At 42.8% G+C, this 26466-nt stretch overlaps 1 long non-coding RNA gene across 2 annotated transcripts in view; it reads left to right on the top strand.

Moving 5' to 3' along the window:
• The first annotated feature begins 3041 nt into the window (after window positions 1-3041).
• Window positions 3042-26466, top strand: part of LOC132448944 (uncharacterized) — a 34937-nt gene continuing 11512 nt past the window's right edge. Inside the window, exons 1-4 of one of the 2 annotated variants that reach the window (XR_009523456.1) lie at window positions 3042-3111; window positions 4134-4228; window positions 5324-5477; window positions 11115-13604. This is a non-coding gene — a long non-coding RNA (uncharacterized LOC132448944). Of the gene's footprint in view, window positions 3112-4133; window positions 4229-5323; window positions 5478-11114; window positions 13605-26466 lie in introns of those variants that run through there. The other variant, XR_009523455.1, reaches the window with a different exon arrangement.

The following is a 26466-nucleotide window of genomic DNA, read 5'->3' as shown; positions in this document are numbered from 1 at the left end:
GAGGGAGAGGAAGAAAGAGAGTATTGTATTTATGTGTGTGTGTTGTGGGTGGTTGGATGCGCAAATCTCATAGTTAGGGCATGTGAATGTTTGTGTGTGTGTGTTTGTATGTGTGCATGTGTGTGTGTGTGTGGGGGTGGCCAGTGCAACTTGACTGACCCTTAGCCCAGCTGGGCCACGCAAAAGCCACCTGCATGCACACTCACACCCCCAGACACACAAACACACACACACACACACACGCACACACACAAACATACACACACACACACACACACAAACACACACACACACACACACACACCCACACCCACACACACACACACATACACACACACACACACACACTCACACACGCCCTGCCCTCCAGCTAGCGACACTCTGGCTGCACCAACACAAACCTCCCCCCCCCTCCATTCTTTGGCCTTGTTTTCACTCCCCCATTTGTTTATCCCCTACCCTCTCTCTCTCTCTCTCTCTCTCTCTCTCTCTCTCTCTCTCTCTCTCTCTCTCTCTCTCTCTCTCTCTCTCTCTCTCTCTCTCTTCTACTGTTACCTTGCAAAGAATAATTTGGACCTGTTATTTCATCGTTCCCCTTCAGCCCATAATCACCCTAACCCCCCCCCCCCCCGACCCCAACCCCCCCCCCATCCCACCCCACCCCATCCACACTCGAGCTTGGCTTGTGCCTGGAAGCTACGTCAGGGTTGAGCACTCCTTTGACACCCCTGCTTACTCCCAACGCAGACCTGTTTGGATGGATCCCTTCCTTGAGTTCAGCTGCCAAGAGAGACAAAGGCATCCTTGTAGCGCCGTGCCCACAAAGCCCACAGGCGGAGTCGCAAGGGTGTCGAGAAGAGAGGAGGGAAAAAAGGAAAAGAAACAAGAGATGAGATGCTTTAAGGGGCCTTGGGAGGCGAATCCATCATCACCAAGAGCAATTGATGTCTGCCAATATATGGTGATTGACGTGTGTTCTCGCACAAAGTGACTTTGTTGGCTTTCTTGGTGCACTGAATTAGGTCATTAATTGCCAAAACTAAAACGTCCACTGAGGGACAACTGTGTGTGTGTGCGTGCGTGAGTGTGTGCGTGTGTGCGTGTGTGTGTGTGTGTGTGTGTGTGTGTGTGTGTGCGTGCGTGCGTGCGTGCGTGCGTGTGTGTGTGTGTGTGTGTGTGTGTGTGAGTGTGTGTGTGTGTGCGTGTTGGTGTGTGTTTCTGTGTTGTGTTTCTGTGTGTTTCTGTGTTGTGTGTGTGTGTGTATGTGTTTGTGTGTCTGTATGTGTGTGGTGTGTGTGTGTGTGCTTGTTGTTTTCCCCCTGTGACATCTCTACCATGGCTGTAAATAATTCTTCAGTATGATGGTAGTGTGACGTTAATCGAGGTTGGCGTGCGACACAGTCTGCTGAGCAAAGCACTTCCTCATTAGTTTGAACACATTGTGCTTTTCGTCTCCTGTTTACATCAATCGTCTTATAAGGGAGGAGCTATTTTCTTCTAGGCCTATATGTGCGTCGCTCCTCCCACAATTGTTCTTTACAATAACACTAACAAATATTCAAATGTCTGTTCACGGAAAAATTGTACAGAATGGTCATGAATTAAGAACAGTTTTTCTCAGTCGCTTTGGTACATTTCTCAGATCAGAATTGAAATTTGCAAAACAGTAAACGCATTTCTCAAAACAATTCGTACAAATAGCAAAACAACATGGATTTCATGCAAAATCCTTAATTTGTTTCTCAAAAGTAAATATCTGTGTAAATGAACATGTCATTGCCATCACAATGACAAGTCCTTGGGTCATTTTGTACGGATAAGACAGTCAAATTGCTTAGTCAGGTTGTCAATATAACAGTGTACTCTGGAGGGATGTTCTGATGTAAACTATGGCTAAAGTTTTGAAGACAATTATTGTCAATTATAAGTTACACCTTAGTGCATGTGGGAGATTGATTGCAAGAGACTGGACAAGATTCACATTTACGCTTTGACTGTTTGTACTGTAATTTGTTGACAGGAGGATCCACCAAAGTCAAGATTCACCTGGTAGCAATTTTCCAATTCAGGACAGATTTAGAAAAAAAGTCTGATGGAAATGTATAGAAATATGCTTGACATATTATGACAACTTGTTCAACCATTTTGCATGTAAAGACTTATGCAATGAACTAATGCCTAAATGTTGTGGGGGTGAGACTATTCAAAAGAGACCCATTACAATACATTTTGATCAACATGACATAAGCAATTGATAATGTAGGAAAGAGCAGAGAATTGTACATAATAATTTGCATGAATGTACCAAAGGATTTGCAACTTGCTCAAAGAAATGAGAAAATGCTTTTTTTGATGTGCACAAGTGACACAATGATGTGAAGATTGAACAGATCGTTTTGAGAACTTCAATTCTGATCTGAGAAATGTACCAAAGCGACTGAGAAAAACTGTAATTCATTGATGGGATCTGCCCAAGTACAGGAACTGTTCTGATATAATGTTAATTGATAAAGCACTCATTATTTCGGGAAATGTTTTAGTTGTTGTGCATTGAGTAGCATTGTAAGCACAAATCAAAGACAGTTCTATAGGAAGCCACATGAGTGCCCAATCGAAAGGCCACCAAGGCCCTTTGGTCACAACTGGTTACAAGGGCCATCTAGTGGAAAAACTATCGTCATTACACAAAGACATTATACCGGTGGTTTGGCAATCTATCGAATAAAATGTTGTCCACTGTTACCATTAAACATCAGATTGCACCTAAAGTTCAATTAAAGTAACACACCTTTTCGAGGTTCTACTGCAATAATTAGTCTTTCAAATAAACTGGAATTAATTAATTTAACTTTTGATATAGTTTAGTGTTTAGTTTACTGGTTATATGAAGAGTATGCAGGAGATTTTCGTTTATTTCATTTGATATATTAAAAAATAAAAAAATAAATTAAATTTATTTAATTATAGATTACTTGAACACGGCCTACAACTGTTACTCATTACTGAAATGTAACGGTCGCCTCTAAGGGGCGATATAGGGTTTTTAATTGTAAGGTCGCAGTGAGGTCAATCCACAAAAGACACCCGTGGTCTAAAGCTGCCATGAATAAGGTATTTGCGCTATTTTCATACTGATTTGTTTTGCTCAATGCATAAAAAGCCTATAATGTATCGGTTAACAAATCAGTGGGATTTCATCGCTGCCCGAAGACAACAACAATTACCCAATATTACCCGAGCTCTTAACCTCTTAATTAGCTCAAATAATGAAGATGAAAATGTGAGCGTTTAACTCGATTTATGATTTCATCTTTGTTTGCCTTCTGGCTCGGCCATGGCTTTCTCAGTATGTTTCAATTCAAGATAATAGTTAAAGAATGTTAGAATTGACTTCGGGCTGATATAGAATTATCAATAAACATTAAACACTAAATAATACCGCGTGACGCCGGTGTGTCAACACAGTCAAATGACTTAAATTCCGTTAACTTTGCTTGATAGGGATGTGGAGACGAACCAACAGGAGAATTATGTTCCTGAAATAGAGGAGGGCAGAGTTTCTGTCGAATTTTGGGTGAAATAAACCAGAGAACTACTACTTTAAGTAGGCTACTTTTACAACTATAAGTAGCCTACTTGGAGAGCAAGTAGTTATTATTAAAAAGGATACGGTGCCACAAATGCCGTCCTAGAACCTACGGTCCAAGGACTGCGATTCTGAAACTGCAGCGTCCTCTATTCAAGAACATACTATCGACCAGCAGAGGCAGCGACCTCCAAAAACGTTGCGTTCACCATAGAGTTATGACGTTGTGTGACAGTCTACTACAAATTCCCTATTAGCTTGTGATCTTATTTTCTGTTGATCCACGTTGTAGACAATAAAAGGAGCTTTGGAATAGCTTTTCATCCTGGGGCTACTACTGAGGTCTAGCCTCATAGAAAAGCTCTGTGAGTTTTCTGAAGTTAGGCTATATTATGTCTATGGAATGATTTGACCCTGTTTATATATTCGGTTGTTTCTTACTAGGCCTACCCAGTGATTACAATATTTGACATATACAGTACATGCACACAATCCTGTTTGGATGGATATGAATGCTCAATCATTAATCATGAGTTGTTTTGTACAGCCAAAACTCACAGGGGCTTGGCTTTTGGAGGGATCAATGCTCTAATCCACTGAAACTTAGAAGAGTGACCCTGGTTGGTCTTTTGGCACCAAGCGGTGAGTCTTCTCCATCTATCTTGCCGCCTCCTGACCTTTCTCCTTCACGTGAAGCCTTAGACGGAGGGCCAGACGTTGGTGTTTTGCAGATAAATGCTGTGCTGAACAAAGAACTCAGCTGCTATCGATGTGCCTTATCAGGCTAAATAGGCCTTTGGTCCGCACTTAAAATCCAATGTTCCCGTTCTTAAAGCAAGATTGATTCAGTAAAGCATTTTCTCGCTTCTTACGTTTAATCCAAATTCTTTGTGTTTACTTGACACAATTGAGATTAAGTCATCTCATTTAAGTCAGGGATGCTAGACAGCACCAAAGCCTCTCAGTACATAATGACACCCACATCCGCGATTCTTTACGGAAGAGAGCGCCAGAATGGTTTGAATTAACTCATTAATCTTGGTTTGAACCAGCAGTTGGTTGGGGATGGGGTTAACACAAATCACGGGATAAATAGAAAATTGTTTTTTCTCTATTTTCAGAAAAGCTCTTTGAGGGCGAGAACTGTAGTCCCCTCTTAGCAGACGCTTTGTCAAAGGTGACAAAAGCCTTTAGCTTGCAATGTCAGTATTTATGTTACCCTGATGGGCAAGGTCTCTTATTACTTCCTGGTTAAATCGGCCGGTTTAGCTGTCACTCTGTTAAAGTGCCAGAGAAAGGCTTCGAAGTCTGAGTGAAATGGGTGGAAACAAGGTACAGTAGCTCAGAGCCCTACTCCAAGTCTGGCAGAAATCCGTCATTAAAGCCACTCTATAATAAACCAAACACGACGTTCATTGCGGCGTTTGCTGGTTATTAGCCCCCCCCCCCCCCCCCCCCCCCGCCCCCACCACTCTATTAAACGGGGCCTCCCGCAAATCGTTTTTCCACCACTGATGACTTAGTTTATTTTATTCTATGCAGTAATAAAAATAAAAAAAATCTAAAACACAAGACACATTCTAAATAAATCTTTAACGGTTTCTTCTGCTTTCCGCATGGGTTGAGAATCCTTTAATAGTGTGGAGGATTGAAGTGGGCGGGCTGGGACAAGGGCTGTTCCTGGGATATTGGGAACAAATTGACAGGGCCGTCTTTTCTGTCTCTGGCTTCATTAAGGGCGGAGAGAGCCGGACTCGCTGGCTGGCAGCCAATTTGCTTCATAGATGAAGAGCGGATGGGTGCCAAGGAGCTGGCTGCTGCTGTTGTCTGAGCCGTGTTTCATGTAGGCTCCAAAATGCACCGTTTCTCTACGCCGCCGAGCAGCAAAAAGGTATTCATTATCGCCGTACAGCCTGATGGCCTAATTAAGTACGGTTGCCACTGTCAATGACTTAAAGGGGGCTTTTCATGATGGAAGTTAAAACGAATCCCTGAAGCATCATGAAAGTGTATCCAAATACTGAAATACCGGGCCAACCAAATACGGAAAGCAACAGCCCTGTTTAAACATCTCTGTGGTTTTATAGAAGAGGCCATGACAAACGCTAACAATAGACTAATCTATGCTCTATCGCTGCCTCGTTAGAGTGGATCAAAGTTGTGGGTGAATGTATGATGTATGAGTGCAACACAATATAGTTTTGCATACAACCAGGTTAAACATTACTGTTTTCGGTACATCAGCAGAACTGCAAATGTTCAATGATCCTTTACTTCTGCGACAGATACATTACCAACTTTGAAGTCCGGAAAAAAATAGAAAAACCCTGTCATCATTCAGCTTGACCTAGGTGCTGAGACATCACATTTCTCTACTGTGACGCCAATTAGCGAACCCAGATGGTTCACTCAAAACAGTGCGGTGAGTTGCTTTCGTAAACCTGGATTGTCCTCTATTTCTCTCCATCAGCCCTTCTTCCCAGGGCTTCCGCCTTGTAGCGCAGTCTGTCGGACCTTGGGCATCGCAAGCCTTTGGAGCGATGTGTGTTTTTATTCCCTTCCTGAAGGGAGACTTGTCTTTTACGTTTCACTCTCTAGGCTGCGCTGAACTTACTTCTCCTTGCCCCTTTGACCTCAACTCAGTTCTTGATGTTAAAACTATGCACTTGGTCTGACTGCACGCCTAGGGAAGCAGCACTGGCCTACTTACCAGAACACACTTCACTCGTTTATCTCTCGTTTGCTCCTCCTTACACTCCTCCCCGGGGGGGGAGGAGTAATCGAGTAGTATCATGTGACCACCTGACTTGGCTTGTTATAAATGTTGTCTCCATTTCCAAGAGATCATTCGAGTCAATGCTCTCATTTTATTATGTTTTTTATTTTATTTAGGGCATTTAGCAGACGCTTTTCATCCAAAGTGACTTGCAACACTTTCATACACACATTTACACACATTAATATACAAAAAATGCAAGGCGCCTCATCGTGAGAAGTTGGGATGAGGTGTCTTGCTCAGGGACACCTCATCCCTCAGCTAGGAGGGGTCGGAGATCAAACTAGCAGCAACCATGTTACAAGGCAAACCACTCTACCTCCTGAGTTAAGCCAACCCCTCTCTTGTCATAAAACATGACACAAAGGAACAATTTGGGTGTAAGGTGTCTGCCAAATTAGTCAATGTAATTTACTAGTAAATGATACTGTTCCTGCAAATTAAATTTGGTACAATGAAATTTCCCCCAGGTATCAAAAGCCTTTTAAGTCTCTAACAATGTGTATTGTTATATGGTACTAACAAAAGATACAGTTTTTTTTTCAATCTGCTTTATAACTACTGAGCGTCCTTCCTTTTATTCTATGTAAAATATATGTAATGCCCCGGAGTTTAAAGTCAATAGCCCTTTCTGAAGATAAAAGAAAATCCCAGAATAACAATCGATGTATTGTAGTTCTGCTGGTATAACACAGTCTCACTTCCATATTTCGGCTGCTCAATATAAAAGATTCACGCTCAAAGATGAAGAAACTCTTCAGCAGCGGACGGATTCAAATAGCACACAATGCGACGAGATGAGATTTTGACAATTCCATTGTGTCTTACACAACCCCGGCTCACAGCAGGCAGGAGGCCCTGCCAACATGAAGCATTGCAAGAAAGAATGGAGGAGAGAATATGTGAAAGGGCGAAGCCATCTCTGCACAACCCTGACATCTTTCCTCATGCAAATTTAACATTTTATTATGACCGCTTGCATTCCCCTTTCTCAGATAGTGTTTGTATTGTATTGTTTGTTCCAGCGTTAAGGTTTCCTGCTGCTTGAGTGCGGTGATCGCACATTCGATTCATGGGAAATCAATGGAGGAGGGCTTCCAATCAAGCAAGTTGGTCTTCTGGCCATGATCCATTATTAGCAAGCCTTCCTGCACTGCCACCGCGCTCTATACGTAACCATCTGTCAATTTTGGAAACAGAAGCCATTTGTAATGCCACACCGCGCCCGATCAATGTTGTTTACAAATTCAGCAGGTAGGCTGTGAAATTATCCAGGGTAAATCGTTTTAATGATTTACCTCACCGGGGTCCTCGGACGAAAATCTGCGAAAACAATATGGCGACCAATATGGTCGTCTGAGCCGCACAATGGCTACTTCTGTGTGTGTTTGTGTTTGTGTGTCTTTGCGTGTTTCTGTGTGTGTGTGTGTCTATGTTTGTGTGCATGTGTGACGTGTCTGTGTGTGTGTGTCTGTCTATTTGTGTGTGTGTGTGTGTGTGTGTGTGTGTGTGTGTGTGTGTGTGTGTGTGTGTGTGTGTGTGTGTGTGTGTGTGTGTGTGTGTGTGTGTGTGTGTGTGTGTGTGTGTGTGTGTGTGTGTGTGTGTGTGTGTGTGTGTCTAGGTTTGTGTATGTCTATATTCTCCAGCGTCTCTTGTCTAATCAAGCTGGACGGTTTCCATCCCTCACCTCAAGAGAGTGTGGGAAAAGCTGGCGCCAAAGTGTGGCTTCTCAATACAGCGAGGCTTCTTCAGCCACTGTAACATTGGTCGTGTCGGCCCTCAGCTCTCAGACGAATACCCTGAGCGGGCCTTTCAAGTGAGATCTCATGGCCCTGGAAAGAAATGGGCTCTTGAGGGATAAGGCGAGGAGGGCAATGTGAATGCGATTCTTGTGGAACTTGGGGACTGTGAGTGAAGAACATGTGCGCTGGCAGGGAAGCTTTGAATACTTTTCAACACTTACCCACTTGGGAAATCCAGCTTACGCTTTTTATTGACTCTTGTCTGCCACGTTTTAAACCCACTCTCCTCTTTTGTCCCTTATGTATACAATTACAACAGACATTATTGTGTGTGTGTGTGTGTGTGTGTGTGTGTTGATGTGTTTGTGCTTATGTGTTGGTGCAGGCAGATGAATCGCAGAGAGCGTCTTTGGAAGCTACTGGCCCGCACTATTGTTATCGGCAGTAAACCACAGAGAAGGATTTCTATTTTGCAGAGTAACTCTGCGTAGGTCAGCAGAGAGCCTCTGCCACTCCGTATCTCAAACGCGTTGTCAGAGCCGAGAGGGAATATATGAGTTCTATAACCAGAGCGTTATAAACGAGCCCCGGCTCCACGTTGCCTGGCAACCAGGTTCCGAGATCGAGAAGTTGTACAGATGCCAATTTAAAATGCAGCTCAGACATAGGCTAAGATCCGCTCAAGATAAATATCGACCGACCATTGGCACTCTTTCATATTCTTTGGTTCTGAGGTATCCGGGGTCTGCGGGGGATCGTATAGTGCCGGTGTTTATTTTTAAGCACACTGCGTTTATCGTGCCTCTCGCACAAATGATAAGCAGTTTTTATTTTTTATCTCTCCAAAGTTACAATCTGGATAATTAGCTGTTTGAATTAACGGTTGGAATTGAGAATGATGCCTAATCTGCATTGTTTGATTACTGTGATCAGATTCCGGCTCTCCTAAGAACAGTTAAACTGGTCTCTGAGCACATCTCGGCATTCTTCATTTGCGTTTCTTAATTAAAGGAACAAAGTGGAACCCGTAGGCGGGAATTATAAGGAATGTATACAATCATATTGAAATATTCTTCCCTGAAAAGGATTTTAATTGTACTGTCCATAAACCACATAAATTATCGTCAAGAATATGATGACCAAGCAGGTAAAATCCATTCAATTAAATCCCGATCTTTTAAGATCAGTTTCAGTCGAATGAGGTAATTACATTGCATGAAGAGGTAGTTTATAAGTTACACAAGTGTGTGTATGTGACTGCAGTGTGTTGATGTAACTGATCGGCTAGACCGTGATTTCAGTTGAGTTTTGGAATGGCTAAGACAAGAGCCGACCTCCCCTTTTTAAACATGCCATCATGGTAAAGATGTCCAACAAACAGCACCCGGATGTGCCATGCTTGCACATCTCTTATTGGAGAATGTGCTGACTCGTTGTTGGCAAACTTTCTGCAGTTGGGTGTTTGGAGTTTGTTTGTTTGAGTGTGCAAGCACCTTTGGTTGGCATGCATGCATATGCTAGAGGTTTATTTTGTTCTTTGACTCAACCTTTTCATTCCAATAAATGGTGGGAACAGCAACAGAAATGTAATGAATGCATACTTGTGATGCTGTGAGTAAGGAACAAATGCCCAGAAATTGTGAACGGATGGGACACAGCCACAAACGGGTAGATAACAATCCCAATACCCTGTCAGACTCCTCCACTTGCTCCCATTTATAGCTGCAGACCATGTTGTGTTCTGCTGCTGAGCCCATGAAGTCCATCCCGTTTAGTCGGCAGCCTGTGTGGACAGTTGTGATGGCGGCGGAAATGTTGTCCGGCTGCAGATTGGGAACCCTGATACAAATTGAGGAGAAGCTGAATGGCTCAATGTTATCTCGATACATTGGCTGCCGTTTCTACCCACATGGACGGACACTCGAAGCATTCAATCCATGGACCTAACCGCCAGTTTTCATTGCATGGTCGCTGTATCTCAACTTTATCAAGAAAGTTCTGGTGTGGAAAAGAGCTGAACTTGAATTGCCTATTTCTACCCTTTTTTCCTATTTCGACACAATTTATCCAGTGCTAATAGTTCATGTAGGATTCTATAATTTATTCCCAGATTAATAATTGCTTTCCTGAAGGCCGAAAGGGCCGTGCAGCACCCTACTGAAGGTCTAACTAAACTAAAGTGTTCAACAACATTAAATAAACATTGGCGCACACATAACACACACAACTCACTAGATCTGTCTCCATGGCCCTCCACCCAGTGCCTGCTTTCAATAACGGCTATGGACAGAGGTCCTTCATCCACTCTTTCACCAAAGTCTGGAATGGCATTCCACATCACATTAGAGTATTACAATCCATCACACAGTTCAAAAAAGCATATAAACTTTTACTCCTCAACACATACACTTGCAAACACTGACTTACACGTGCTATGTCCCTGTTTTTATGTTTTGTATGTAAATGTGACGTGCGATGTGCCTTGTCCCTGTATGTTATATTGTGCTGCAAAACAGGAACCTGCTGGAAATCAGTTATTTTACTGAGACGGGCCCGATTATATTGTAACTTTGTTACTTGTAATACTTTCCTGTATAATAAAAAAGAAAAAAAAAACAAAACAAAAAAAACAACTCATCCTCATTGACCCACTCCACTAATCTACTGCCAGCAGATAAAATGACACACAGACATTCAGGAGAAGTCAATGCCTGACACACACACACACGCCTCACAAAACATCTTGGGTCGCGGAAAAGACTTGAGGCTGGAAGAGCAGCAGGGGCCATCCCCCCCCCCACTCCAGCTCTGTCTCTTGGGAGCGGGGATGAAGACCCTCCCTCCACCCCCAGTCGTAACGAGCTGACAGACAAGTCACGCACAGCTTCCCTGGTCGACGGCCGTTGATGCAATTAAAATGGAATTAACGCGAGTCTCATAATGACTCTCTCTCTCTCTCTCTCTTTCTCTCTAATTCTCTTTCTCTTTCTCTCTCTCTCGTTTTCCCTAGAAATACCATAGCAGACACACAGCCATGAACCCTCCACTTATATTTTGTATGTTGTAAAGAGATGAGGCGCAGTGAATGGATTCACAAATGCTGCAGGTGGAACACGGCAGCGAGCGGAAACCGGAAAAAGGAGGCTACAAAGACCTTGCTGACAGTCGCTTTTTGAATTGCTCTTAACAGGGGGGCCATTTAAATCAAGTCTTTTTTTGTACATGACCTAATTATGCCCCTATTTCCCTTCCGCCTGTGACTACTGTGTTGAAGCTTGGTCAGCAAGAAGTGGATGTTCAACTGGCCAAGCCACCTTATGACAGATAACATCTTAACCCACCCCAGTCTCAATCTGCTGCCATTTCCTTGTTCCTTGCAATACCTCTAGATTCGTCCCGATGACCTTATCTACATTTCTATTAGCCTCGGGCCATCGTTGCTAATTGGACGCACCATGGAGTCCTCTCGGGGCCCACTCCGGCTTCAGCAAAAGTTTCACACTGCCCTGGTCTGTCTGCTGCTGGATTTGTCACCCAACACTCTTTTCACTGTTGAGGATTATGAAAGGAAGAGTGAAGGGTTCAGGCTGGCTGGGTAGAGCCGGGGCGATATCTTCCCTCAGTTTTTTTATTTTTCGTTTTGGTCGTGACAAGGAGTTGGATTTCTGCGTTCGACATCATTGTTTCACATAATTAGAAAAGGGGGAGAAAGTTTATGCCAGGTGGTTATCAATGTGGATGATGGCCAAACAGATGAAGGGGTGTACTATTTATCTCCCTGAGCTAGAGCAATGTAAATTATTTCAGAAATCGGATGACTTTACTGCAACTAATAACAGCAGGGAAAAGAGATGCAGGCTTTGTCCCAGATGATAGGCTTACAGCCACTAAAGGAATATTACACCATAATAATCATGTTTAGTTTTACATGAAATCAATAAACATCACACGCTGCTTATAAATAGCTTTGCCTTTGTCTCTGATGAAACCTCTAGGGCATGTATTTTCATCATCATTGATTTTGCCTAAAACTGTGTTGCACGATTAGTGCATATCACTAGTTCATGACAACATAATTTGACTCAAAGATAAACTATTATATTGAATATGTGCCCAGTCCTTATGCTAATGAACCTTCAGTAGTATATTCAACTTTTTTTGCCGGGGCAGCCATATTACTTGCTTATGATCGGATTAAGTTGTTTGAATGTGTGAACATTTTGAATTCAGTGAGACGGTCTCCAGCCAACTTGCAGAGAATGCCCTTCCGAGCTGCCCTCTATTACAATTGAATCTTGGAGACATTTACGCAAGGGGGATAGGGATTTAAAGCCACACTTTTGGGCAAGCTAGAAGGGGAAGATTCAGAGATACAAGCCAATGACAATGACACAGGACTAAGCTTTGCTCAAAGTTTCTTCCGGCGCAGATATCAGATTGATATTTTAAACATTGGTGCATTGGAACCACCTGATTTATCCTGTTTTGGGCAAGTCTTAGTCAGGGTATGATTGAAAATGAATGATTATAAAGCATACCAAAAATGTTATCAAAATTTTGGGTTAAACAAATGTATAGGTTACGAGCACATTCAATATCTTAAACACGTCTTATGCCGAATGTTTTAGGGGACTTGGAATTTTTTATACAGAAGTAACATTTCTATGTTAAACAATGGTGAATAAGTTAATGCAAAGCTTTGGTATGTTTTGAGTTGGCCCTTTGTTTACTCTGATATAACTCTTTTGCTTGTCGTCATGTATGTCTTGTTAGCGGTTCCTCCACTAGATGGCACAGTATCGTCTTAGCAAACAGCAACAGCAGTGCAATGGGAGGCTTTCCTCATGACCAGCATGCCTTGACTGAACATTTATCTTAGGATGTTTCAAACACTTGCTGCAGCAGATGAGTCCAACGCTAACCCTAACCCTAATCTGATTCACATGAGACCTTCGACCTTGCATTTCTAAAGACAGGCCAAATCGATGGCATCATGGCTAAAATGCCTGATATCATATATCTAAAAACCTTTAGACGTTTGGTTACGCTTTTTTAATAGGTTAATCTCTAACAGATCTGATATTTAGGTGTGGGCAGTTTCAGCATATCGTTGATATTCATGAGGTGGACTAAGTGTGACATGTACAATCTAGGTTAAACGCAGGTTCGGGGCGGAGGAGCTATATGAATAACTACAGACTCAACAGTCAACCTAGCAGTGGTGTGTGTCCCAATTGAATGAATTGATCCAATATTTATCCAATAATTGTGTGGATAGTGTGTAATGTATCTGTGGTCTTCCCACGGGGCTGGGTAAGAGAGACACTGAGCTGGAGGGGGAGGGGTCTTTCACAAATGCAACAAAAGAAAAACTGAAATGTAATGTAAACCTATATGCAAAAACAGGTCATTTGATTAAAATAATGTCCTACATCAAAACCTGTCACCCCTGCTATGCCCCTGGTGTTTATGGAGATGGGCGCTCTACCATAGAGAGCCATTTTATGGCACTCTCTTCAACAAGCTTGATGACTTAATCACGGGTTTTGCGCTGTGTTTTCCTTCCGAGTTATAATTAATGTTAGGAAATATAAGTTCAATTTCACTCTGACATTCTTTGATTACAGTTTTCTTTCACAAAACAATAATGTCTATAATCAGCTCCCATTTCAAAGAATCCCAAAGCAAACGAGAAACCAAACAGCCAACCCGGTGAATCCGAACAAAGTTAGAAATATGAGAACAACATGACTCAGCCTTCACCAGTCTAGTCTGTCGGAGGCATCAGGAATTCAGATTCAGATTCTTTGTCTCTTTTTTTTTCAATTAGGCTCTTGTTCATGCTCCAGACAATCCCCCCTCACAAAGCAAATCGGAAGCAGGTGGAGAGGCATGCTCGCACCGACATCCTAACGCATGCTTCTGCATGGGTCTGATAAAATGTACATGTTTCAAAGAGCACACGGCTGTGGCACATTACTATACAAACCCTTCTGTGGGAGTCGAACGCTCCCCCCTTCACATGCTATCAGGAGACGAGCTGCCAGACGCTTTCTCCTTACTTTCTCCCCCTGACTTCAAAGCAGCCCTATATTCCCCCTGTCAAAGTACTGCTGCAGTCCTGCCAGCTTGCGGGAACCTTCCTCAGGAAACTTGGGAGCTTGCATTGGCTCTGTGAAGGCAGGTGTGTGGAGAGCACCAATCTATTCCCATTTAGCCTCAACAGGGCTGGACCGGGAAGCAATAGTATCCTTTCTCCCCCCCCTTCTCTCCACCTGTCGACGGAGCAACCCATCCGTATTATCCCCTGCGGTCGAGTCACCTTTCAGAATGCTGCGTGGGCCCACAAATCCTGGTTCAACACTTTTGAATCCATTACGGAAGGCCTTTTGAACTGGTCTTGGATTTGGTTTGGAAAAGCATTTGAGAAATATTCCTGGGTGACTTTCTCTGTGAATTCTCAATTTGCGTTGTTAGACTTTTTAGCAATTAAAACATTCTAACACGCAGAGTGTTGCGGTATCACCTCAAGCTCGGAATGCTAATATTTGCCACAATATAAAATAGATTTGTTTAAGTTCCAAATTAAGCTTTTCACCTTCTGTCAACTCGAGGTGGCACGGATTCCTGTTGTATTGTCTGCTGTGGAGTCACCCCTGGGGGGCTTTGCTTTCGTCTCCAGGTGTCTGTGTAGGCTCCAGCAAGTCATTATGAGATAATCAGACATTCTCGCCATTCGATTACATTATTTTGCTACTGTTCCATCCCTCAATACGGAAAGTATAAAAATAGACAAACACTGAAGACATAGGACTGAAGGAAAACCCGGAGTCCGTAGACGGATACTGCATGGTGTAAACTACACTCCGAACCCCAAAAGAACGGAGATGAATTGCTCCCAGCCATTGCTCCTGGCCATTGATGTTGCTTCCTGCGAACACGTTCCATGCATAGTAAATTAATGACTTGTGGTTTAGTTCTTAGCATGGTTTTTAGGTCAGTGTAATCACTGGTCCCAGCCCACTCCCTCTTGCACTAAGGACTTGTTCCTACATACATTCCAATCATCACTTGGCCTAGCACATCCAGCATAATGTACATGAGAAAACCCCCCAAGGGATTATAAAGAAGTGTTGTTATTTTTGGATGCCTTTGGGATGGATTTCCGAACAGATTTTTCCCCTGACACCAAGTATTAGCGTATGGAAGTCCTACGTCTGCATCTCTGCTTAATGAAGTATAGTGGTTGTATAGTGTGTTCAGTTTGCCCTTTTATTGAAGCTTTTGTGTGTGTTTGTGTTTGCGTGTGTATGTTTGTGTGTTTTTTTTTTTGCATGTGCGTGTGTGTAATTGTGTGTGGGTGTTAGCCACGGGGACGAAGGGCTGGCACATCTCAGACAAACCGTAGGAGTCCCAGGGCTTCATTTCAACAGCTCAGGTGTATTTTTTTATAAATTTGTTTAACTAGGCTAGTGGTGTCTCTGTGTGTGTGTGTGTGTGTGTGTGTGTGTGTGTGTGTGTGTGTGTGTGTGTGTGTGTGTGTGTGTGTGTGTGTGTGTGTGTGTGTGTGTGTGTGTGTGTGTGTGTGTGTGTGTGTGTGTGTGTGTGTGTGTGTGTGTGTGTGTGCGCATGGGCAAACGGGGTTGCTCATCCGTCACTGTAAAGGGGCTCGGTCGGCACTGTTGCAGCACCCACTAAATATTTACCTTGTGCCGTTTAAATATAGATGCTTGTAAGCGTCTCCGCTCCGGGACCGCCGCAACCTTTAGCCGCAGGCGTAACGGTGAGGGAGACACGGGGCCACCTCCCGTCCTCCTCACTGTGGCTCCCGCACCCAAAACCATTCCCCCGCAAGGACACGCTAATAGGAACCCGCCGCATTCTTATCAAAGTCCATTTCCGTCCCACCGAAGGTTGTTTGGTGTGTTTTATCGCGGGATGGTGAGAGTCGGCGTTGTGTAAAGGGCGGTAATGTATCTGTCATGAAGGATGTACTTATCGGGTCGGACGTGAAACCGTAAAGGGGAATAAATGAGGAGACGGCACACGGTGGAACTGATGCATAATACAACTTAAGTAGACACAGGGAGAGAGAGAGAGAGAGAGAGAGAGAGAGAGAGAGAAGAGAGAGAGAGAGAGAGAGAGAGAGAGAGAGAGAGAGAGAGAGAGAGAGAGAGAGAGAGAGAGAGAGAGAGAGAGAGAGAGAGAGAGAGAGAGAGAGAGAGAGAGAGAGAGAGAGAGAGAGAGAGAGAGAGAGAGAGAGAGAGAGAGAGAGAGAGAGAGAGAGAGAGAGAGAGAGAGAGAGAGAGAGTCAATCATCCGTGATTCAGGGCAAAATTCAATGCTAAGCAACATCACGCATTGTTGCAGTCATTGTTGCATAATTTAGATAATGAGATGACCACCTTTTTTTGGGCAATTCTTAGTTAAATGTGGTCCAATGAGACCATAGGTTAATAATCGGTCAGAACAATAAGATAATATATGAATGTTTTATTTTTTATTTCCTAGACCTCTTCCTTAACCCCCACCAGCCTCCTCCCCTACTTTCCCAAAACCAACAACCCTCTTACACACTCATTGTATCTTGTACGTCCTGGCGCTTAGAAGTAGCATCTTAGCCTAGCTATCTCTTCTGTGTACGGTGAATGGGTTAACCTAGCAGTTGCTTGGCACTTGTTCTATAACCATCCGTACTGTACCGACTAGGGTATTGTTGTTTCTCTTTTTTCTGACGAATGTACTTACTGTAAGTCGCAAAATGTAATACATTTGGTCGGGAAAATGATTAAGGAGTGCATTGGTTGTAGGACTTATAGTTAACATGTTTGTTGTGGTCCATTTCATTTGTGTTGGTTTGGCCGTATGTTTATTTGCAATGCTAAGCCATCTGCATGGTAAAAGCCTATTCAAACTCAATGTGGACACAATTGCAATGGCTATGATCACAACAAAATTAAAATTTTTAAAATATATTTGTTAGACAGACTGACGCACACAAAGCCCACTGTTTCAAGTTACACAAACAACATTTTCAACTTATTATTCTGTGTGATTATACCTGACATAATTGGACAACTAGCATTTATTCCCTCTGCAACACACTGCGTGTACCAATGTGTATTCAGAATTCTTGTCAGTCTCACAAGATGGTGTCACCTCGGGGCATCCACTGATGGAACTAGTCACTCACTGCGACGTGGCGAGGAAACAAACATTTAACCGGAGCATTAATCCTATTTTTGAACTGCCTGAAAGATCCTTTGCTGTCGTCACATTCCTGTCAATCAACTCCAGCCAGGCCCCACTCCAGCCCAATTTGGATTTTAACGACCGAGAGATTGAGTTTATCTACATCGTTAGCCACCGAATGTAGCAAGTTGTCATGCTGTGTTTTCCTGTCGTCCTTGACCTTTTCCCGTAGACTGTTTGTCTGTAGATGAGATATTAATATTTATGGCTGTATTAACACACAATCCACTCACTCCAGCCCCTATCCCTTCATTGAAGATTTTGGTTACAGAACAGCAGACCAAAATAGACAATGACGGGTTTGCAACCTGCCAGCTCTCATTGACACAGCGGACGCGTGCGAAGAGCTCCCCATAGTTCCTTGACCCGCAACCACACGCTTTACCCACGCCTCACCCGTCTCCAGTGGGGAGTAGGGGACGGAACTGTGTGCCCCTCGGCCAGACTCGCGCTCCACAGACTACACCGATCATGGATCCTGTTTAATTCATCATGTTTGTTGTTTGTTCCTTTGTGCCGTCTCACGTGTTGCATGATGAATAATTGCAGCGGCACATTTTCCCCCTGCGAGGGACAATGAGGATAGAATTTAAAAGATAAGCTGTTGGAGTATTGAAAGCGTTATGAGGTTAAATTAACCGCTCTGCAGCTTTTAGAAGAGCAGAGGGGGCTCAAAAGTCGGCTGTTTAACAATAAGAAAAGGCTTCGCGGTTCCGCAGAAATACAGAGTAGCTCTGCCCAGACAGAGGAGCAGTCCAGAGTGCTGATCTGTGACCTTCTGCCGGTAGCACGGGGGTTGGGGTGTCTTGGGTTCGTCACTAGCCTGTCTGTAGCCACATGACGATCCGGTGCCGTCCTGCACCACGCAGACACGGGTCAGGTAAACCCGTGCAGAAATCGACGGACAGAAATAAGCACCGGAAGAGGAGACTGAGATCTTAAAACAAACACGGGGCACACGAGGACATCGACGCCCAGGCAAAGAGGAACATGCATGACAAACGTGGAGATGTGGAGCAAATACATGGAAAGAGTTAAAGTATAATCAAACACCCTCGCTGGAGTTCGTCCCTACCGACTAGAAGAAAAATAAAGCCTGCTTTTGTCGCACTAGTAGGAGACGCTTGTATACTTAAGAGCTTTGGCGGTTCAGCTTTTCAAACTTTGAGGATTTGAGTCGAGATCTGAACCGGGATCAATCCATATCAATGCTATGTCACCCACTTACACCGTTTTTCATCAGGTTTGAGGATTTGGTATTCCTTTTGAAATTGGAAATGTAGAAAATAATAAGGAGGTAAAGATGATAATAAGGACAGAATAATCAGATGAGACAAAAGAATGTCATTAGAAGATCCCAAATACTGGGGCAGGGAGGGGATACCGTCTACATTATGGGTGAGTCATTTCCAGAAATAAATAGAATCGTGAAATGACTATGCCATGAGGGCTTTCTCCTCTTTGACATTGCTCACCTTGCACAAAGGAGCTAAGCTACAGTGGCAGCCGTTTATAATTCAAGTCAAGGGCTGCAAAAGGCCTTGCAGAGACAAGAGACACCTGTAAGCAAAGAGGCACTCAGCCCAAAGAGCAGAACACCAAGAAGTGGGCACGGAAGAGACCTACAGGATTAATAGGTGGCTAGATTACAGGTACCGCACCACTGACTTGAAGGATATATACCCTCCGGGTATGACACTCAACAGAGCTCTCCAGCCATGGGAAACAGAGCTGGATCCTTCCGTTTCAGAAAGCAGAAGTCTGTCCCAGTGTTCAAGTCTAGCACCTGGATTATCTAATGATCACAGCCCTGACATATGACCAGGAAATGGTTTTGTTATTTTTTTTTATAAGTACACATGTCTTTAATCTAGTCCCATCGGCTCAAAATGTTGGCACTTTCTCCTGAAAAAACAAAGGCACAGTGTGATGGATAGGGCTGGGCGATTAATCGAATTTCAATCGTGATTTCAATTTCTGTGTCTAACGATCACAAAACTAATATAATCAAGTTTTTGATTTATTTTTTATTAAATGTTTTATAGAAAGTGCAGAAAAACAGCTGGATACATATCTGTACATTATTTTAGATTTGAACAAGTTCTCAGTTACAAAGGGTTTTTGGGAGAAACATGCTGAATAAATACATCATGTTTTCAAACTCAAAAATAATAGTTTGAACTTTCTCCTGAAAAACGTAAAGGTACAGTGTGTAGTATGGAGGTCTGGGGTTGAGGTTGCAGATCAATCAACCAACTGAATACCCCCCTCACCTCATCGCGACCCTCCCTTTCCCAGGGCAGGGCACTCTACCGTGGTCTTTTCTTGCCTCTTGCCTGGTGCCAGTAGGTACTTCCAAAATGATGTCATCGCCAACGACAGCGTAGAGTAGCCAAGTGTCAAGTGATGAGGTTCTTTGGTGGATTTATACAATTTCTTTAGTCTGGAAAACTATAGATCACAGCTTACAAATAAGCTGGATAGTGATTGGGAATGTTAATTGTTCTGCATTGGGGTACCGTTTTATGGGTAACGTTTGCTAGTGTTAGCAATGTTTGTCCACTCTGGGCTACTGTAGAAACGTGGAGGTGCGGCTTGGAGGGCTCTGTGGGAGGGGCCCCGCTCCCTATGTAGATATAAAGGGCTTGTTCTAAGGTAACCAAACAGTAAAACAAATCGTATTTTCATGGAATTAAACACCTAATGCATACATATTTATATTCATTTTATTTCAAGTGTGTTTAGGATTTGGGAAGGAAATACATTTTTGGTATATTGAAATAAAATAAAGCTACTCGACAAAATATTCTATGATGCAGACTACTTTTGCTTTTCCAGAATTAACATTCATATGATCATACCATCCAGTAGCCTAATGATGATATGAACATCTGTACGACATGCACTAAGCTGAGAATGAAATGCTCAGGAGAGTGGAGGAAGGGTATTTGAGGGCTCAACTGAAATAATTGGAGATGATGGAGTTTGAGAGCTAAGGAGTTTGTAGCCCAGAGCGCTGCAGAAGTCTTCTCCTCCACAAGCATGTTGTACAGATCACACTTGAAGCTGTAAGGAACTGGTTTACCCCATTTTAATTCCATGTTTTGCTGCTACTGCAAAAACTGCAATGGGGTCGGCAGGTCATTATTTACCCCATGGGTCTCCGGTCAAAGTTTCATTATAATTGTGTCTGCGTACTTCTTGCTCGATCGACTCCTAGTGGAAATACAAAGGATTTGTTTAACGATAACATTTGCTAAAACTAGACTACATTTTGTAGAACTATAGTAATAGTAATTATTTATTTCGATCGCTTTTCCGCAAGTAAGGCCCACTCACGTACAATACAGTCGGAGAGAATTTAAGATAAAAAAACGATAAAAAAAAATGAATTATTAATTATCATTGGAAATTATCATTGGACCAACAAAAAGTCAATATTCTGGTTGCTCAATGTGAGGTAGACCGTCATCATTTAGTTTAGGCCAATAATAGATTAGCATGAAAAAAAGTACCTTGAAAAAAAGTACCTTGAATTGATAAAGAAATCAATAAAAATTTAAATCAAGATTTCAGCAATGGAACTATACCAAAGAAGAGAGAAATTGTATTATTTATTTCACCCAATTTCTCCAATATATATTTTTGATCTTCCTCTTGCCTCTCAAAAAGATGAAAATAGCAGCCACAAGGAGCAGCCTCTTCTGAATTGTTTATCCCCTTTTCATCAATTATGTGGTTTCTTCAACTGAGAGGTCTATCTTTCAAACCACAATGAAAACAGAATAAATATAACCTTATGATTTAGAGAGAAACACCTGCCTTGAAGTGTTATCTTTGTTGAAACCTTCAAAAAAGCTTTGTGTTCCAAAAAGCTTCACCATGGCTATGAAACTATGCTGTATGTTCACACAATTACATTATTTAGCAGCCTGTACTGGACTTCTCTTCTTCACCAATCCACCATGTGAACCATGGTAAAAGCAGAACCCAGCGGGGAAAGGCAAGGTTAGCCTCGTCACCACAATTGTTTGTGTCTGTCAGCACATGCCGAATATTTTTTTTATTTTCAGAAACTCATTCAGCGGCTCTTTGCTGAGATCTTCAACCCGGATTGTTATTGTTCAAAATACCGTTAAAACAGCTCTCAACCTTTTCTGACTCATTTGTTGTGCTGTTTTTGTGTAATTCTGTAGCTCTTACTGCGCTGCTATTGCTCTGCTGCACCTGTCTTTAAAAAGAAAAATCGATTTTGAGCGGTTCTATTTTCCCTCTTCATGACAGAAAATTGCTCGCCGAGGAGAAAGACTAATGGTATTGCTAATATGATTAGCACATGAAAGTTGAACAGGAGTAGGGTTAATCATGCAAAAAGAAACGGAAGAGTAATGAGTCGTAATTGGTTCATCGCTGCATTTAATATTGTGCTCAAAAGGGATGGATTCTCAAAGGCGGCCGGTGAGTCTGTGTGGGCAACAGTTGCATCCCTAACTGATGTCTCAATACATCCTCGATGTATTATTCATGAGGGCCGGTCGGGGGATGCTTTCCAAGGGGCCTTACCTGAGACTTATCTCCTTCACTGGCCTTTCTGTCAGGCTCACTTAGGATACGAGAGAGAGAGAGAGAGAGAGAGAGAGAGAGAGAGAGAGAGAGAGAGAGAGAGAGAGAGAGAGAGAGAGAGAGAGAGAGAGAGAGAGAGAGAGAGAGAGAGAGAGAGAGAGAGAGAGAGAGAGAGAGAGAGAGAGAGAGAGAGAGAGAGAGAGAGAGAGAGAGAGAGAGAGAGAATTGGCCCTATAAATATGTATTTGCGCATACACATTTTGAATAAACTTGCTCCAGCCGTTTATGTTCATTTACCATGCTAATGAGGTTAGAAAGGTTCCACTTTGATTCGCCCTGCCACTGATTGATAAATCCGTTAATGACCCATGCACCTCCCGACGATATTTCAAGCGCTAAGTGGCACAACGGCGTGTGTTTTGTAGCCGTTGTCTTTCCCCCCCTCTTTTTTTTTGGTCAACATTTGTCTTTTGTCCGAAATTGATGACCTTTTACGCCAGCCCACATTTGTTCTTTATCTGAAAAACAAGGGAGACGGATACGTTTGACCTTCTGCCGCTGATGAAATGGCATTTGTAGCGGCAGGCAGCAGTAGCGGCGACGCCGAACCCCTCCGTGCTGTCACCAATGTGCTTGTGCGCTGCTGTAATTCTCCCCCACTTTCGCTGCCACCTCTCGCCATCAAGGGAGCTGGACAAATAGATGCCTCTACACTGAGTGGCTGTGGCATACAGAGTGTAAGGTGCTGGGGCCGGGCGTGTTGATTGCTGCTCCCTGGTAAACTGTGCTTTTATCAATCGCTTTATTTTGGCCTCTACATCTTTGCTGCTGCCACTCGGCATGTGCCAGATCAAATGAAATGGCACCCTGCCCTGAAAGCAGGAAGCCTAACTTTACTGATTTGAAATGTGGTATTTATTTTGGTGTGCATGTTCTTTCCACTCCAATTATGTCACTTCAATTATTGATCCCTTTTTTTTTTACAATCATGGGTTAACAGTTTGCAGAAAAATCTTGCTAGTAGCCGGAATACTTTATACAAGTATTCAAAACGGGACTTACCATAATTGGGATGGTGATTAGGCTAATTCCATAGTCTAACAATGACTGATTAACTGTACCGGCACACACCTGTGTCACCTCCAATTCGCTTCAAAGTTTCCACTACAAGCGGAAGGGGAACACAAAGAACAGATTTTCCATTTGACGGCAAATGAACAAATCACTCCAGGTGTGTTTATTATGGAGCCAGAATGCACATGACACAGATGTACGCAGGTGCAGTGACTGAGTTGTCAAAAATTAATTAGAATGAATCACCACTCTTTTCATGCAATGGCCGAAACCCCTTTTCGGGCAATTTGTAGTGCTTTATTCCAATCACACAAACATGCATTACAGCAGGTAATTACAATAGTGCCGAGTGGATGATGCAAATGGATTACTTTGCATGATGGAAATGCACTGTAGACCCTTGAGATCCCTTACAGCAAGAAGCCAGGGGACGCCGGGGGGATGAAAAAGCAGGCTGTCCAGGAGGTTCTACACTGGTGTAAATATCGAAAGATTGGACGGCTAAACTTTAGGTGAACCTGGAGCCCGGTTGTCAGAAGGACGTCCGTCAGGGGCTTAAGCAGGCGGTTGCCACTTGATCAATAGCAGGTGTCGGAGGGACCGAGTTTTTGTGTGCCATTATAACTAATAGCGAACACTGGACTGGATGCCACCACTGGGGTTGTTGACGCAGGACGCAGCCTCCTCAGGACTCTCCGTAATGAGCGCTCGGCAAGAGGTGGATGGAGGGAGAATAGCACAGCAGCTCGCGCCATTGATCAGCGGGGGCTGCTCGGCGATCTAGCCATACATAACCCATGGTTCCGATATTATGGGCTGGATATTTATGAGATCCCTGACACAAATGGATGTAGCCTAACAATGGTATGGTATCGGAAGTCATTTTTAAGACGTATTACAGGAATATCTTTGCATCAGATTTAGGTTTCTTATTATACTCTACCTTTAGCCATGCTTCCAGATCTACACCGTGTTATTCCGATGTGAGGAATGGCCTTCATGTTCCAAAACATATACGTGTTCTCAATTCATATTAGGGTGACTGGGATAGTAACTTGGAATGTTGCATAGGCCTAGGTGGATCTAAGGAAATACTGGGGTACATTATATAAAGGCTAACATGCCTTGAAGGTAATTGCCGTTGCTAGCATAAGAATAAGCATGAGCAGTTTTAATAATAATAATAATAATAATAATAATACATTTTATTTAGAGGCGCCTTTCAAGACACCCAAGGTCACCTTACAGAGCATATCAAAACAGAATAACACTCAAAAGAAAGGGGGGGACCTCACTAACCACCACCGATAGTTTTGAGGGTTCCTAACCGCTACTGATGAACCGATTTGGAAGAAGTGGCCTTGTGTGGTGGGATTCCTGTCGCTGAGTCAATGTGTGTGCGACAGGAAGGATCTTTGGTATTAACTTTAAAGTCCTGTGAGTGGGTGTCAGATCTAGAAAAGCACCATAAAAGTATATTCCTTTTATAGGCTAATAACATCCGCACTCTGAGAATAGCTTCATAACTTGCCTGTCTCCAAAGAAAATGATGTCCATAAAGACATTTTAATCCTTTTAAATGGTGGACATTTCTTTCCAGAAACACTGGAAGTGGTGCCAGCATTATTAAATGTTGCTCTTCATTTTCGGTCCCTTAGGGTACCTTTTTCATTCCTCTGATTCATGTTTTCCCCCACATCTGTGTTGGGGGGCAAAATGGCACTTAAATGCAGCCCTGGTAAGATTGGGGCTTTCCCACAATGACCATGTGGACTTTGCCTCTCTCGCTTTTGAAGTAGCCTCTCGCCCACTCAAAGAAATCTACAGAAATGCAGTCTCTTAGCCACCTTATCAGCCATTATCGAGATGTGGAGAATCAGATGTTAAAATGTATTTTCATTGAATATAGATTATTAGAAAAGTACTGAAACTGCACATTTTAAAATGGAGACAAATATATTTTTCATAACTTTGTTAGCAGGGCATTGAAAGTACAATATTCTTTGTGGTGGATTCTTTAAAATATTCATTCTGAATAGTTCTCGTGGGGAAGGCAGTACACTGGTTCAATGCAGCCACATGCTTCTGCTTTGTCACGATTAAAGCTAGATTTAATTTGCTTCACTGTTCATTATGTGCTGAAGATCAATCTGCCAAAAGAATGGAGGAAAATGTGTATTAAATGTGTATTAAAGCGTTTTGAGAAAAACCAGGTGCCATTTTCCATGCTAAACAATAGTGCAGTTGTAGTCGTATACTGTTTAGCATGGCATTTCCTGTATTAAGCAATACATAATAGTAAAACTTTTTTTTTTTTTTTATTACCCAAGGCCCTGGCAAGAAAAATACTTTTCTAAAAGCCGGGCCAAAAGCTAGACGTAGCAGTTAAAAACAAGATGTTTTGGTTATAAGGACAGTGCCAAACCAAAGGAAACGTTTTAATTGTAACATTGAATTCAACTCAAGGCAATGTTAGGCTATAAGGAAGAATTCACCATCCCATTTCTTCCTAATCGATCCTGAAGAAGTAGAAGGTTACGATTTCTTATTTAATTCCACATCTGTCATCGTCAACTAGCTTTCCGTGACTTTCATCAAAATTAGATAAATCAAAATGCAATAGAAAAAGCCATAGTTGCAGCTTGGACCACCACGTCTGTGTGCTATAATTTGTGGAAATTACACTGCTCCATTACAATTCCAGTGACATTGGTATGAATAATGAAATGCCGGACGTAGAATGCTGCCACAGCTGGAGAGTTCATTGATTGTTGAGCACAGTTGACCTATGTCAAGCTCCATCTGTTCGCTTTCGCTGAGATGCACGGTGCCTTGCTTCAGACGGCTGATCCAACCTGCTAAATAAGGAAAGCGCCAGGGAAAACGTTGACAGCCCTGGCCAAGCAAACCGGATGGCATTCAGCAAGACAGGACTAACAATTTGTGGTTTTAATTGTTGGGTTGATTTTAACTAGTTTTGAAGACACACTGACTTGGGTCATACGTGAGGTTACTTGGTCCGGTTTGTCTGAGGTTGGGAGGAGTGGTAATGATTTTGATGTAAGCTACACAGCTAATAGGGTTACAAAAATGTTACACAACTGAGAGTGAAGAAGTCAGAAGTGAAGCAGCATAAAAAACAGGGCAAACTAAAGCATTTGTCCGCAACAATGGAATAGTTTCACTTTCTACTAAACTTTCTATTTCACTTCCAGATGTAGTGCAGCTCTATCTATGCGAGCTTTACTGCCACTGTCCGACACTCCATTTCCACAGTTTCATATAGTGCACGTTTAATATATGATGTCACCAAGTACCAGCAAAACATATTTTCTTTGATATACAATCGTGTATGTATGCATGAGTGATTACTTTTCTCATTATCACGTTTTGGTCAATTTAAGATTATGAAACGGTCTTTCATGTAAATGGCTGCATGCTCTTGCAGCATTTAATATTGACTAGTTTATGGT

The sequence above is a fragment of the Gadus macrocephalus genome, chromosome 20 (genome assembly GCF_031168955.1).
Source record: "Gadus macrocephalus chromosome 20, ASM3116895v1".
Classification (NCBI taxonomy): Eukaryota; Metazoa; Chordata; class Actinopteri; order Gadiformes; family Gadidae; genus Gadus; species Gadus macrocephalus.
This window is presented reverse-complemented; position numbering and strand designations above follow the sequence as displayed.